General features: G+C 44.0%; 1 protein-coding gene across 3 annotated transcripts in view; it reads right to left on the bottom strand.

Moving 5' to 3' along the window:
* Window positions 1-15,440, bottom strand: part of ENTREP2 (endosomal transmembrane epsin interactor 2) — a 1,789,361-nt gene that overhangs the window by 1,039,560 nt on the left and 734,361 nt on the right. Inside the window, exon 1 of one of the 3 annotated variants that reach the window (XM_085644082.1) lies at window positions 12,443-12,458. The exons of the other annotated variants lie outside the window; for them this stretch is intronic. The gene's annotated coding sequence lies outside the window, so the exon portion shown is untranslated. Of the gene's footprint in view, window positions 1-12,442; window positions 12,459-15,440 lie in introns of those variants that run through there. 3 annotated transcript variants of the gene reach the window in all.

Raw genomic sequence — 15,440 nt, 5'->3', positions numbered from 1 at the left:
TAAGGTGCTGCACCTATCGCCACAGGAGCGTCGATAAAAGTGACATTCCTATGGTGACAGGGGCTTGTAAATATGCCCCTAAGTGTTTATCATAAATTTCTCTATTGCGATTGACACATATTGCCTGCTCTCTGGCTTGCCCACATCATTTACCCAACACACTAGAAACTATTAGAATCCTGCAAGAAGCTGCTTGCCGTGAATGATGTTCAAATCACAGTTGGTATAGGTTGTGCAGGGGGGTAATCCATGTGAGTCCGCTGTAGCGGTACATTAAAATGTTATCCCGTGATTACCTAAAACCTGAGTTAATCTTGGGAACATGGGTAAAGCTCTTGGGAAACTGTAAGGCGTGCATGTCGGACAGTATTTTTATGGTCTGGTTTCACAGCACCTGTTGCCAGACAATGATGTGAGAGCCACCATGAGAGGGGCTTTGGCTCCGCCCACATATCGGGAGCCAGGAGTAGATGTTTTGAATGGGCAGAAGATGTATGCTGTCACAAAAGAAGGGCTGGATCTCTACACAGCTGTGATCATTTTGTTTATTTTTCCAGCTGCCTGAGCGTGAATTTCAGGAGCAAACACGCGTCATTGTAATGTAATTAAAGTGTCTTCGATAACTAGATAAGTTATGGGTGTTCTCTGGTTTCAGCACAGATGGGAGGAGGCAGTCATTCACGTGCATGGGTGTTTTGGTCTGGCATGACAGTGTACTCATAAGCCAGACCTACTGGCATTGCCAATGTATGTTTTCTTTTGAGAAGGCAAAGTTAGCAAACAAGTGCCATCAAAGCAGACTTGATGCCATAGCAGCTTTTTACGGTGATCCAAAACCCAGTAATTTACAGCGCAAACATTTCTTTATTGTAATCCCTTGTATGTGCTACTGCGCCGCGACTCATGTTTGCCAGTCAGGGTGCACGATCTCCTGACTAAGGATTTTTTCCTGGGTAAGATCAATAAGCACAAGGGAAACTGTAATGTAGGCATGTGTGACAGACTCTTTCTCACTTGAGAAGGCAAAGTTAGCAAAAAAGTCCAATTAAACACAGATCTGATGTAATAGCAGCTCTTCCCACTGATCCTTGAGCCATTAATTGTCAGCACATAACAGTTCTTATGGTAACTCGAATATCATGAGTACAGGGATTTATAGCTACAACTGCGGTCAGATAGGAAAGACAACGATACTCCTACAGTCATGCGCAAGGAGAGCACTTGAAAAGGGATACATTCACCTAACTTATAGTATCTAAACTTGTAGACATAAAAACTGCATGCCAACATTTTAAACTTTCCTTCATGCCCCCTTCTCCCATCGTTCTATTAAATACAATAGGAAATCCAGGGCTCGGACCCAAAACAAAGTTGGTAGATTTCAGAGGCTGTAACTTATATTCTTGTCAGTGAGAGCCATGGAGATTAGAAATGATGCATTTCAGAGAAGTAGACCTTGCAGTGAACTAGATTTTATGACCCCTAAATTCCTTAAACTTATCATACTCATAATTATGACCGATTAGGCTTAACTTTATGCCTTCCTCCTCCATTTTTGCTGATCTCGTTTTTGCTGGCTCTGCCCCAATTGCCATATTTAAATTACTCACTCGTCCCTAGTAAAGTGGTACTATATGTACACAGAGCCTGTAAATTAAATGCTGCTAGTGGCCTGCAGCACTGGTTGTGCCACCCACCTAAGTTGCATTTTAAACATGTCTCAGGTCTGCCATTGTAACCTGTACATGCAGTTTTTAAACTGCCACCTGGCAAAATAAATCTTTTCCCAAGCCCAACCCTTTCCTACATATACATATGTCACCCCTAGGGTAGGCCCTGATAAGCCTAGAGGGCAGGGTGTGCTGTATTTAAAAAGTTGAACATGTACTTTTAAATTTTACATTTACCCAGTAGTTGACTTATTACATTTTAATAAGCTGAAATTTTCAAATGAGAGCAGGTAACCGGTTCATGGTTGGTGTCTTTTGGAATTGTAATGAAAAAACCTAACTTACAGTGAAGTCAGATTTTGAATTACAATTTTGAAAGTGCCAATTTTAGAAAGTTAAAACCAAAGGAAATGATGGACGGAGTGTTGAACATTGCAAGCACTCACCCCCAGTCAACTGATCTGGGTTTAATCCATCACTGTTCTTTAGCCCACTCTGCCACCCCAGTTCAGACATGGCCATATGCAAATCAGTCTGACCCTATGCCTCATGGGAACAGTCCAGCCCGGCTTCCATTTAATTTCCATTGAATGGAATACAGAATCATGGTCTGAGATTAAAACAAAGCTCACATTAACTCTGCATTCAGTAACAATGCCTCAACTAAAACACATTAAGAATCGACAGAAGTTAGAGCTGGTGCACTCTCTTGCTTATCTTTATCGAATCTGAAAGAAATGTCAGAAAATGCCAGTCTGAGAGCAATTAACCCAGGTGAGGGAAGCAGGCTGAAGATAAGCAAGCAAAACCTACCTGAAAACAATTTTATCTAGAAAAAAAATAAGGAACGTCGCTACAATCAACTGTGCAGTGATGTGCACACATTCCAGGAAGTGTGACGCTTATGATAAGATGTTCCTCTGCACCACACACACACACGTGGAATAATTAATTGCACATCAGCTAATTGAATGATAAATTGGAAGGAAGTTTTGTTTCCCTTACTTGCAGCATCAGCATCAAAAGATTACTAATGGATTGGAGAACTGTTTGCATGGATGTTATTAATGGGGAAATGTAAGACAGAACATACTGTGACGTACAGTAAGAGAAATACGATTTCCGGATCCAATAAAGTGAAATCTAAGCTACTTCTTGCATCTAGGCTTGACTGTTAGCTTTCAGTTAGCACCCTGCAAGCTTGTATATTACCTTACAGCCATGAAAGAGGTGAGACAGGATACTCCAGAAATGAACCCACTCTTATTGCTAATTTGCAGAATATCGCTATTAATTTTTTAGGTAAAATATGTATAATAATTGAATTTCTGAAAGAACGATAGACGTCATTATTCATGTAAATTCATGTGGCAACATTTCTGACATTTTGGCTCTTTCGGCTTTATTTGTTGTTTAATATTCCACAGATTGTGATTTTATAGTCCATGATGCTCTTGAATACGCTGTGTACAACCCACGCAATAAAATAACAGAAATGTATATACCCGAGGGAGTAATTTGGTTACTTTGCATTGGGCTAGTTGATCTAAACTGGTTTCACATTGGGACTGCAATAATTTCCCCCCTCAATGCACAGCAAGGAGCCCCCTAGAGCACCAGCCTGCACGAGACATGCATCAGTGGCGGCTGGAAGGGGGTACATGGTGGGGGAAAAGTGGGGGGGTTAGAAAATAATAAGAACGACAACTTACCTGCTGGTTGTCACCTGCCGTTTCTCCTCCGTCCTCGCTGTATCCTGCCTTCCGGAAGCACCCAGGCTCCCAGACTCCCTTAGCCAATCACAAAGCTGCTGTCACCAGCATGACGGCAGCATTTTGATTAGTCTGAGCACTGTGGTTCGGCGGTCTGGGAGGGAGTCGGAGGCTGTGCATGTTCTCTTCCCAGGCTGTGTAATATAGCCAGCAGAGAACATGCTAAGTGCGCATGACAGTTTGGCCGGCCCAAAACGGCATGCCAAACCGTCATGCGCACCTATGGTGCAGCAACCACTGCTCATCCTTCTTACGTCACCCGCCCCCAGCCCCGCCCCACCCTAACATGGAACTTGCAGCCAGACGGAAAATTAAATGATAATAATGTTTTGTTATTATCATTTAATTTTTCCTTTGCACTGCTCTTAGAGCAGTGGGGCAACACTCCTCCGCCATAACGGAGGAGCAGTCGCTGGCATGCATATTGTGTTAATGAATTTGTTCCTTTTTGCCTGCTGAAAACAATTTGTAAAGCTATATATGTGAGCCTTTTTGCTGCTAGGCTTTGGGCAGCAAGCGGTGGAAAAGGAGCTACAGGTTTAGCGCACAGCTTAATGTTTAATGCTTGGTGGAATGGGAGAGCCCAGCAGCGAATGCCGATACAGTACTTGCCACCCAGTGCTCAATGCATTTACAAACGTTGGCAAAGCTAATAGGTCTGGCTTTGCAGTTTCAGGATTTTATCTAGGCATCCATATGTCTAGAATTGATACATTATATAAATGTATTCATTCTGAAATGCACTATAATTTTATATGTAACCTTTATCAATAACTAGGTGGAATAACCATTCATTGTTAATCTTACAGCAATGGTGCAAGATAAACAAAGAGCCATAATTAGCAGTATATAACGTGAAAGCCTGCAGTAGGAAATGCTACACAACTAAAAAGTTCCTTGTAACTGAAAGTTGCCTTTCGTAGTCGTAATAACAAAGGTCATTGTAAAGAATGTGAGAGCAGAGCAACTTGAATTTTGCAGCATAAAAGGGCAAATGAATGTGGTAGGGTTCACTTAACTATGCAAGACGATAAGGGAAGTTAGGCAGCGTGATGCAGCACATTCGCTGACAGTATTCATTCACTGCTTGGTCATTTTAATAAAAGCTGTTGCTGAAATCTGCAAATTAAACAGTGAATAATGGATAATGTGGCACATGCTTTAAAACCACAACAATACGAAAAACGCAGAGGCTAAAGGGCTCGTTCTTCCTGGGGGGTAAGCATAAACAAGGAGTAACAGTTTGTTAACTCTTTTTTAATTGTTGTTAAATTCGTGCTCACGGTGAGCTGCTATATGGGGTCAATTGCTTAAATACCAACCCTTTTCATGAAATATGATACCACTGAGAGGGGAGATGGCATCATTTTCAGAATCAATTATTGACTACGGGCCATTTGCATGAACACATTTTCCCAGACACAGAATGGGAAAAGCCTTTGGTGCATCTGGCCCTAAGTCTGTTAAAATATTGGAATACATCGAATGGGATTGAAGTGGGCTCTTGTAGATTGCAAATATACATGCCACAAAGCTCCATGCTAATGTGGAGTTCACATGGTAAAAACCCGGCTAAAGCGGGTGAATTCTTTTTGGTGCCCGGCGTGCAATGACCTGTATTGAGTACTAAATTTGTAAAAAATAAAGTGCCAGGCCCTCATCAGGAGGCCACGGCAGCCTACATCACCCATTGCACCTGCAGCGCTGCCAGTGAAGGTACCAAACCAGCTACCAACCATCGCACTCCTACAGTGTGACAATTCAGACTATCCCAGGCCCACAAGGCTATAAGATTAGCATGGGTGGCAGGTAATAGTCATTTCTTAAGTATATTGTATTAGTAAACAACTGTTGTTGTGCTGACTCTAAATCAGGCAAACAGCCCACCGTGTGGCAGGCTGTCATAAGTGCCGGTGCTGTGCATCGGAAACCACCGCCTCAAATTTAGCACTGCCTACATTCATATGCTTCTTAAAGCTGGAACAACATTAAGAATGATATGTTAAACTGATCATTGCTTCAGTTTTAAGGAAAGCTGTTGAGAAATTTTTATGAATAAAATAGTGGATTTAAAAAAAAAAAGTTGAGCATGCAGCTAGGAATCGAACCATGATCATAATGACAAAAAACTGCAGCATAAATTGCCCCTGCACCAAATTACAAACCTGTCCCTGTTTTTGAAAATAATACTAAAGGTGATCATTTTGTTTCGGCTCTCCATGGCTGTTGGGGGGAAATCTTTGTCGTGGTTCAAAAGTGATGTGGCTAGCAAGGCTACCGCAGTGAACATAGCAGGGCCGTAGCAGGACTGCAGGCTGAAGTGGAGGGCCAGCCAATAGCAGAATGCGAGGAGCTGCCAGGAGCTTGGGAAAAGCAAAATCAACACTTTTCAGAAAGTTAAAAATGTTTTGCCGATTTCACCTTTGGAATGTAGAAATACCACATAAAATGATTGACTTATTTGGGTATTAAAAATGATTAAAACTCATTTGCGTATTCATTTGGGTGTCTGACGAACATCTAAATGCCTTCTGATCTGCGGAAAAGTGCGTTTAAAATAAAATGGCAAACTGACAAACGGATCGTGGTTCCTTTTCAAAGTTAAGCTATGGAGATCTTACATATATAAAAAAAAAAAAAAAAGAAACGAATGGACAAACCAGCCATGTCACTACTGAAAACACACACCCCGCGTGTGAGCTACGTGTCACGTCTCCGATTGGTGCAGAATACAGGATTAAAGAGAATGAGACCCACACAGGCCGTCTTGTTGGCCAAGTGTCTGATTAAATGGGGAAATCAATACTAAGGTTGCTACAGCAATCGGTAGCAGTGCCGCCACTGGAGGCTGGATATTTGAAGCTGCAAGACCTTCGCAAATGCACAAGAAAAAACATAACATTCTTTGAAAAGGAAAAGATATCTTTTTGGGTGGAATAAAGAATAAAAGACAGTTTAACAAACCAATAGATGAAGACCACTGACAAAAAGACCCTATATGTATCTATATATTATATATATATATATTTTCTAGAAACAATAGTCTGGTGAGACAACTGAAGCGGTTTCAAAGGCCAGACCAAAAAAGCAGCTCATGCCTCATGCATGGCTGCTACTGTTATGCATTTGCTCACAAGGGCAGCGTGGTTGTGGTTATGGTCATAGGGGACCTACTAATGTCTAGCTTTCAGCACCTGCACATAGGTCACCCAAGAAATGTTATGTTAGGTTGATTTGTGTGGCCCAGCCTATCACCCGTTAGGGTATCAAGTAGCTGGAGCAGGAATATAGGTAGGGCAGAGCTCTTACTTTAAAAAGCAGGGCTTCTGTTTCTTGTTGAAGTTAAGGAGCGAAATAGCTTTTCAGATGTGTTGAGGAAGTCCTTTTGACATCTTGGTGGTGATGAGGAAGGAGTGCCCTTCTAACTTGCTGCAGCGAATGCAGGACATGTGCGAGGGAGAGGGAGATTGTGTGTAAATGTCTGGATGGATGGTAGAGATAAAGTCGGTTGATGAGGTATGCTGGTCCGGTGTTGTGGACATCTTTGTGGCATGGATGAGAAGTTTGAATTGGTAATGTTTCTGGGTGGGTAGCAAGTGTAGCTCAGTGAGGTAGGGAGTGATGTGAGCACTCCTCGGGACAGGATGAGTCTGGTGGCTGTTGTTTTGGATTGTCTGGAATCTTTGAGTGAGCTGGTTGAAGATGCTGATGTAGAGCGTGTTGCAGTAGACAAATCTACTGGTTATGAGGACCTGGGTGAACCAGCATCCCATGTGCATGGGGAGCCATTTGAGAATCTTGTGAAGCATTCTGAGAAAGAGGCAGCAGGATGTGACCACAGCATTAACCTGTTTATTCATCATGAGTTTGTTGTCTAGAATAATGGTAAGGTTGCAGGCGTGGTTTGCGAAGGTGGGCGTGGGGCCAGGTTTGAATGGCCAACAAGGAGAGTGCCATAGGGAGCTCTTGTATATGAATACCAGGATCTCTGTTTTGTTCGTGTCTCCCTCATCCAGTTGGCCATCTTGGTCATGCAGGAGGTGAAGTTATCAGAGAAGAGAGTGCATTGTAGTGTATTGTCCTAACAGGTTTGTGCATGTTTATGGATAGAACCACATTTTCATGCCCAGAATTGGGGTGGGAATGTAATGGCTTTGCCTCTAAGTACACATGCTGTCACAGGCCCACTGCAGGTTCACAGTTCAATTAATTTAGTAGCAGCAGATTTTACATATGGGTAGATTTGTTTCCTTAGCTCTAGCAGTAATTTTTGTGAATCCTCCCACAACAATAACCAGAACTTGAATCGCTCTGCCACTACGTTGGTTCTCAGTGGAGTCTCTGTCTTCATCTTATGTCACGTGTATACCTCATCTCTTACATACATGTATGTCTCAACGCAGTAGCAGCTGGTACATTTTAAAAATGGTAGGGCAGAAAGCTGTGAGTTGAATATAAAGTGTGAGCGATCTTGAATCAGACACAAGTGCAGGATGCAGGGGGTTCTCCCCTCGTAAGAGAATTTGAGAAATAATAGATGTAAATGAAGTATTTTCATTATATCTTTCAGTAAAGTTTGCTAACATTAAAAAAAAAGCAAATGGACTCACAGATTTGCAACTCTCTGCTCACACGTGGACCCATTACACACCCTACATTCACAAACATTACCCCTCTCGACCCCACAGTTACACTCACACATGCATACTGCCCACTCAACACTGACACAGGCAAACCCTTCACCTTGCACTCATACAGTGTCCCCACACAACCAGTTGACTCTCACTCTCCTTGCTCACCCTGCGCTCATACAGGCACACTCCTCACCCTGCACTCATACATGCACATTGCTCACCCTGCCCTAATACAGCATCCTCACTCAGTCTGCACTCATATAGGCACATCACTCACCCTGCACTCATACAGTGTCCCCACTCACCCTGCACTCATGTACGCACTTCACACACACTGCACTTATACAACATCCCCACTCATACGAACACACCACTCACCCTGCACTCATAAAGGCACACTGCTCCCCCTGCATTAATACAGGCACCCCACTCACCCTGCCCTCATACAGGCACACCACCCGTCCAGCCCTCATACTGTGTCCCACTCACATTGCACTCTTACAGCATCCCCACTCACCCTGCTCTCATACAGTGTAAGCATGTTCCCACACAACCAGTGGACTTTCACTCTCATTGCTCAACCTGCACTCATACAGGCACACTGCTCACCCCGCACTCATGAAGGCCCATTTTAACCATGCATTCATATTGGAACACCACTCACCCTGCCCTCATTCACTCTGTACTCATATAGGCACACCACTCACCCTGCACTCATACAGTGTCCCCCCTCACCCTGCACTCATAAAGGCACACAGCTCACCCAGCACTAATAATACAGGCACATTGGTCACCCTGCCCTCATACAGTAACAATGGTCACCTTGCACTCATACAGCATCCTCATTCACTTTGCACTCATATAGGTACACCACTCTCTCTGCACTATTACAGCATCCCCACTCACCCTGCACTCATACAGTGTCCCCATACAACCAGTGGACACTCACTCTCATTACTCAACCTACACTCATTCAGACACACTGCTCACCATGCACTCATACACACACATTGTTCACCCTGCACTCATACAGGAACACCGCTCACCCTGCACTCAGATACAGCATCCTCATTCACTCTGCACTCATACAAGAACACCACTCACACAGCACTCATACACCATCCCCACGCATACAAACAGACCACTCACCTTGCACTCATATAGCGTCCCCATTCACCCTGCACTCATAAAGGCACACCACTCACCTTTAACTAATATAGGCACATCAATCACCCTGTGCTCATTAAGGCACACCACCCACCCTACACTCATACAGAGTCCCCACTCACCTTTTACTCCTACAGCATCCCCACCAGGGCCGGACTAGCTGTAGCAAGCACTGGGTTTTTCACCGGTTGGGCCGCCAAGGTGGGGGCAGTTTTGGACACCTGAGGGCCGTTTTTTGTTACCGGCGACCAGTTTTGCAGCATAGCTAAAATATCGTCCCCCTGTAACAAAAGCTGCAGCGGTGAGGCAGGAGTGGTGCTTCAAACTAGCAAATCCCCCTCAACCCCCAGGGCCGGCCGAGCTGTTTGCTAGGGCCAGTTTGGGTTTTCAGTCCGGCTGTGGTCCCAACTCACCCCGCACAAATACAGTGGCCATCCTCACCCTGCTCACAACCCACCCTGCACTCAGTGTCCCCACTCACCCTGCACTCATACTCATGCTTTCCTTTCAATGTCTTTGCAAAGGTGCACGGAGGCCAGGACATTGACTCACTTCGGATGGCAGAAGATAAAGACATGGGTCTGTCTCGATCCAGCAGTCATTCCTTCATTTTGTTTCAGTACAAGAGACCAGTGTGCCACTACGCATCAGCATAGTACATTTGACTCTCGAACTTTCACTAATCAATGTATATCAATCCCTTGGATATAGATAAGAGAGCTGGTACAGTGCAATTACACAACAAACAACAACACAATTACTTTGCATATGTCCATGTAAACCGCACAGACTTGTTTAATTGCTGCCTGATTTTGACTTTTTTCTGAAAGTACGCAACATTTTAACTGCTAGCTGGCATTTTACCTACCCAGTTTAGACTTCTCTCATGAGGCAGCCAGCAAATCAATGGAGGCATGCGGGCTGGGGCTGCAGCCTGGCCTCAATCTACGAAGGCATTTGCAGCTTCAAGAGGGTGGGCACTGGGCAGCACTGATGCTTGTGGAATCCTGTGCTCGAGGCAGCAATTTTGGCAAGAGCAAAGCTCACCATGTTAAGATAAAGTTGCACTCTGCACAGAACAAAATGGGCTTCACCCGTTACCTCTTCCCTCATGTGTATTGACACCCAAGTACACTGCGGGCCCTCCTCCAGCCCGTCCTCTTTGAAACAAAAGCATACCAGCATGAGGTTGGGGAGGGGCTCGTATGTTTGCTGACACCTAATCAGCCCTGCCTCTTTTGTATCTGGCACTAAGTGAACCACGCCGAGGTAGCAGGGCTTTAACACCCACAATGAAGCACATACAACGGCATTGAAAAATGCAGATCCCATCACCCTGATGACACAACACTGCCTTGCACATCCAGGGCGAGTAATCTCTCGGCCAGGCGGCACCTGCGCAGCTGTGTTCACTTTTTCAGTTGTTAATAAAATGAGTTTCAGCTTAATTTAATTTAATATTTGTAGGGGGCAACGAATCATCCCCTAGGGGATCTCTCGGCGCCTGGGAGGCAGACTACCGTACCGGAAGAGTAGAGCTCTAACAAAACAGCCACGTCTTAAGAAGCTTCTTGAATTGTGACAGGTTAGGACATGCACGCAGCTCGTCTGGTAGGCTGTTCCAGTGGGCGGGGGCTAGATGAGAAAATGCCCTCCCTCCCCTCTTGGTTTTTCTGATTCTGCAGGTGTAGAGTAGCCTTTGACTGCTAGATCTCAGGAGGCGCCCTGGAGAGTACCATTGCATCTTCTCAGTTAAATATGTCGGTCCGAGTCCATGTAGGGCTCTGAATACCAGGCACAGGGGTTTAAAAATTGATCTTTTCCTAATAGGAAGCCAATGAAGGTGCCGTAATAGAGGTAGTGATGGGGTTCGTGGCGGCTTGTTTAGGGCCAGGCGTGCTGCCATGTTTTGTACAACCTGCAGCCGTGATAACAGATCTTCTCTGATCTCTACCAGTAGAGAGTTCCCATAGTCTAGTCTGCTGACTAGAAGTGCCTGAATGAGAACTTTCCTGGTGTGAAGGGGGATCCAGGGAAAGACTTTTCTTTGTATGCGCATTATGCCGAAGCACTTGCCTGAGGTGATTTTTACGTGCTCCTCCATCGAGAGTTTGTCATCAATCACCACACCCAGGTCCTTTGCACATTTTTTTGGAATGGGGGCTTCCCCTAATTCTTCTGGCCACCACTCCGTGGACCATAGCTCCTCAGCTTTGCCGAATAGCAAGATCTCAGTTTTACTAGAGTTCAGTTGTAAAAAGTTCTTGCTCATCCAGGTAGCGATTTTTTGCATGCAGCCCTTTAATTTTTCTCTGGTCAAAGCAGGGTCTTCCCAATGGGGACTATCACCTGTGTATCATCTGCATAGGAGATCGTATGGAACCCACAAGATCTGTAAAACCTGCCCACACTTCTCCAGCCACCCGAGAAAATGCCCGATGTCCGCTACGGCCAGTCCGGATCTGCAACAAAGTATTTTGAAGCGACGCTGTGTTTTTTTTGTTTATTGTTAGTGGGGAGCACTCACTTCTCCCCTTAATACCAGCTGCCCCTGCCTCAATTTTGATAGAAGAGTATCTATTCCTTCTCTCTCACGAAAATGTAACACGCAAAGTAGATGAATAAGTGGGAACAATAGAGGAACAATTTTACAATATCCAGATGTTGGCTTCAGGATTGAAACTGTTTCTCCCAATTAGAGGAAAACATAAATAAGAAATGATTACTTCATAATTGCAACTGTGTCTACCTACAGGGACTGTGAGGGGTAGTGCATGCATATGAGTGTTTAACAAGCACAAATAACGGAGAATCTCCCAGACTTGATTGTTGTCAAAATCCCTATGAGAGCCATTTCAATGCGCCACATCTGTTTCACAGCTACAGATGAGACACACATACAAACACAGAAACAGGCAACTCTCTATTCACAAATCTCATATTAGAACGAAACTAATTAAAATTCAATTAAAAACCTCAAAAAATACATCTTAATTGCATGTTAAAAAATCTGTTTCCACATTTCTGAGATCTTCTATAGATTAAAGTGGATCTTGTGCATGTCATATTGTGGAGTAATCAGATATAATAGTAATATTCCTATGATTTTATAGTTTTAATATTAATGATAATATTTTTTGTAAACATCTTAGAAAAGAAGAAGAGCAGAATGGTGTCAAGGGGAATGATTCATCATTACCAGTCATGGATTAGGCTGCGGCGAATTACTGGAAAAGAAAGAAGGAAATGGACTATGAAACAAAAATCTAATAAGTAGCATTTCAGAAAAGAGGAAGTAGCTCAACTGGTAAATTGATTTCCAGTTTTAGGCTACCGACTCATGTTTTGATTAACTGATCGCCAATAAAAAGACATACAATAGTTTCATGAAATGGTAAAACGTGCAAATGTGCCTCACATAACAATATAGGTTCTTATGTGGCAGCACATCCAGAGACAGTACTTGATATATCTGTACATTGCATTGTTTCTACTCTTCATCGTTTTCACAAATCTTCTAATCTATTGGGGCAAAATCACATAAGTTAGTGTAAAACTATGTACAACAGGGGGTTTCTCCTATCTCATGATATGGAGAGAACCAACATGCTACCACAAGAAGAATCTTCATCGAAGTACGAAAATATTTGGTGAGTGCTCCACAAAACACACCAGCACAATACCGACGAGCAGAATCACACAACCATGAAACCTTTCCAGATAGTCAACAAAACATGTCTCATCACCACCTTGAAAGTATGTGAGCAGAATTCTACAATATTGACACGTTTTGCCCTTGACGAAGGGTTGTACCCAAAATGCATTGGGTCTTTGTCAAGATTTTGTATAAGTCAAAAGTTGCACACTTAACATATGATTTGCACATTTTGTTTATGTTGTGATTGCATCTGGTTCTATGTTCAATTGATACAATTACGTTGAAGAAGACTGTTTAATTCATAACAATTATGAAATGAATAAAATGAGTATCGCATTGATTACATGAAAGAGATTTTCTATTAGTGATACAGTTATATCATTGGAAGAAGCCTTAGGGACATCACAACGGTGTGCTGAGTGATAGGTACGGAGGTTTCCGCACCTTGCATTACACCTCATCACCACAATAGGCAGGTTATCCATCCTGAAGGGGGTACACTACTTTCTCCATTGTACTCCGTTTGATAATAACTCCTGCTATTCTTTGTCAGGGTTACAACAGCCAAGACTTCATGATGAGTCCAAATAATCCTCTTCTGATAAGGGTACCATGACTCCTAGGTCATGTTAGAAATGGGGGACTCTAGTTGACAGAGGTATGCACCTTTGTCCAAGTAGGGACCCTTGCTTCTAGTCAGGGTAAGGGAGTTACACACTTTAGATAACTCCTGCTCACCCCCTTAGTAGCTTGGCATGAGCAGAGAGGCTCATCCCTAAGGCAATGTGTAAAGTATGTGTATCCAAACACACAGTAACACAGTACTAACACCACAAATGGACACCACACCATTTTAGAAAAATAAAGTATCTTTATCTAAACAAAATAAGACCAAAACAACAAAAATCCACCCTACATGTATCAAATTATGACTTTAGAATAGTCATTTCAAAAATAGAACTTGTAGAAACAAAATAGCCACACCTGGGGCTATTACGACATTGTGACAGGCAAAAAAGTCCAAAGTACGGCGGCGATCCCGAGGTGCGTGCGTCGGGCACGGAGCCGCAAGGACCCCCAAATAACAGTATATTGGAAATGAAGTCTATGGATGATGCCCACGTCAAGACAAAGTCAGGTCCCTGGTTGCCGGGGGGGAGGTGAGGTGTTGAGTCTGTGAGGAGGTGAGGCTTCGAAACCAAGACAGAGGAAGTTAGGCGGTGTCGGCAGTGAGGCTTCGGTTCTGGAGGGGCGATGCAAAGTCAAAGAGTTTGTGAAGTCACCCTCATCAGGTATCAGCTCTGCGATAACGGGAGCAGGCGCTGGCGGTGATGGCATTAGTGCAAGTGCTGGCGTCAGGAACGCTGATAACTGCAGGCATCGGCAGGCATTGAAGGGCATCAGAGCTGCGGAGCAGAAGGGGCGGCGTATCATGCACTTGACTTGTGATTCCCCTGGCCTCGGAGCAGGTTATGGCATCACTGGCGGCATCGCTGACGGCGTCTGATTTGTGTTTCTTGCTTTGCAGTACAAACCACACAATTCTCAGGGCTCAGGAACTGGAATTGGCACTCTTTTGAATGCAGGAGTCCACAGAGGAGTTCAGGTGTTGGTCAGTGGGTTGCAGGTGAAGTCTTTGTGGCCCTGAGACTATAGAACAGGAGGCAAGCGCATACAAGCCCTTGCAGATTTTTTTTCAAGCAGGATCAGAGCAAATTTCCAGTCTTTGCCCTCTTCCCAGAAGCAGCAACTGCAGGCCAACCCAACAAAGCACACACAGCAAAGAGGCAGTATTCCTCCTTACAGCTCTCCAGCTCTTCTCCTTGGCAGAGGTTCCTCTTCAGTCCGGAAGTGCTCTCATTATTAGGGTTTAAGATCCAAAACTTATACCCCATTTTCTCTTTGTTCTCTTTGTGGCAAGTGTCTCTGAGTCCAGTCTAAACCAGTTCTGTCTTCTTTGTTGCAGCATGACCAGGAGGTGGAGACAGCATTGTGCAAAGGAGACACAGCCTATTCAGGTGCAGGGGAAACTCCTCCCACCGCTCTATATGCAGTAAAGGTCTATTCACCCCAGCTATGAGTCACCCAGGAAAGGCAGGACACACCTCAATCCTCCTTGTGGCTGTCTACAGTGAATGCACATTCCCAGCTCCTGTCACTCCAAAACCAGACAGTCAATACACAAAATAGCAGAGGCACACAGAATGGTTAAACAAGAAAATGCCTACTTTTTCAAAGTAAACAGAACAAATGATGGACGGAAATCTGAAACAATGCAAACATCCACCCCCAGTCACAAAGATCTGGGTTTAAGCCATCGTTCATTTGCTCACCACAACACCCTAGTTTGGACCCAGACATAATAATTGTTTTGTTTTTGTTTTATATAGTGCGAACTAGACCCGAAGATATAAGATCGCTTTGCATGAGCACCAGTTTCGTTACAGATGAACACATTAATTTTTGTTAGGCACGGGGAGATTAAGCCATTTGCCCAAAATCACAGGATGGTGAGCATCGTTGCTGAGACTCAAATCCG

This window comes from Triturus cristatus, chromosome 3_1 (genome assembly GCF_964204655.1).
Source record: "Triturus cristatus chromosome 3_1, aTriCri1.1, whole genome shotgun sequence".
NCBI lineage: Eukaryota > Metazoa > Chordata > Amphibia > Caudata > Salamandridae > Triturus > Triturus cristatus.
Note: the sequence above shows the minus strand (reverse complement) of the source record. Positions and strands in the feature narration are given on the sequence as shown.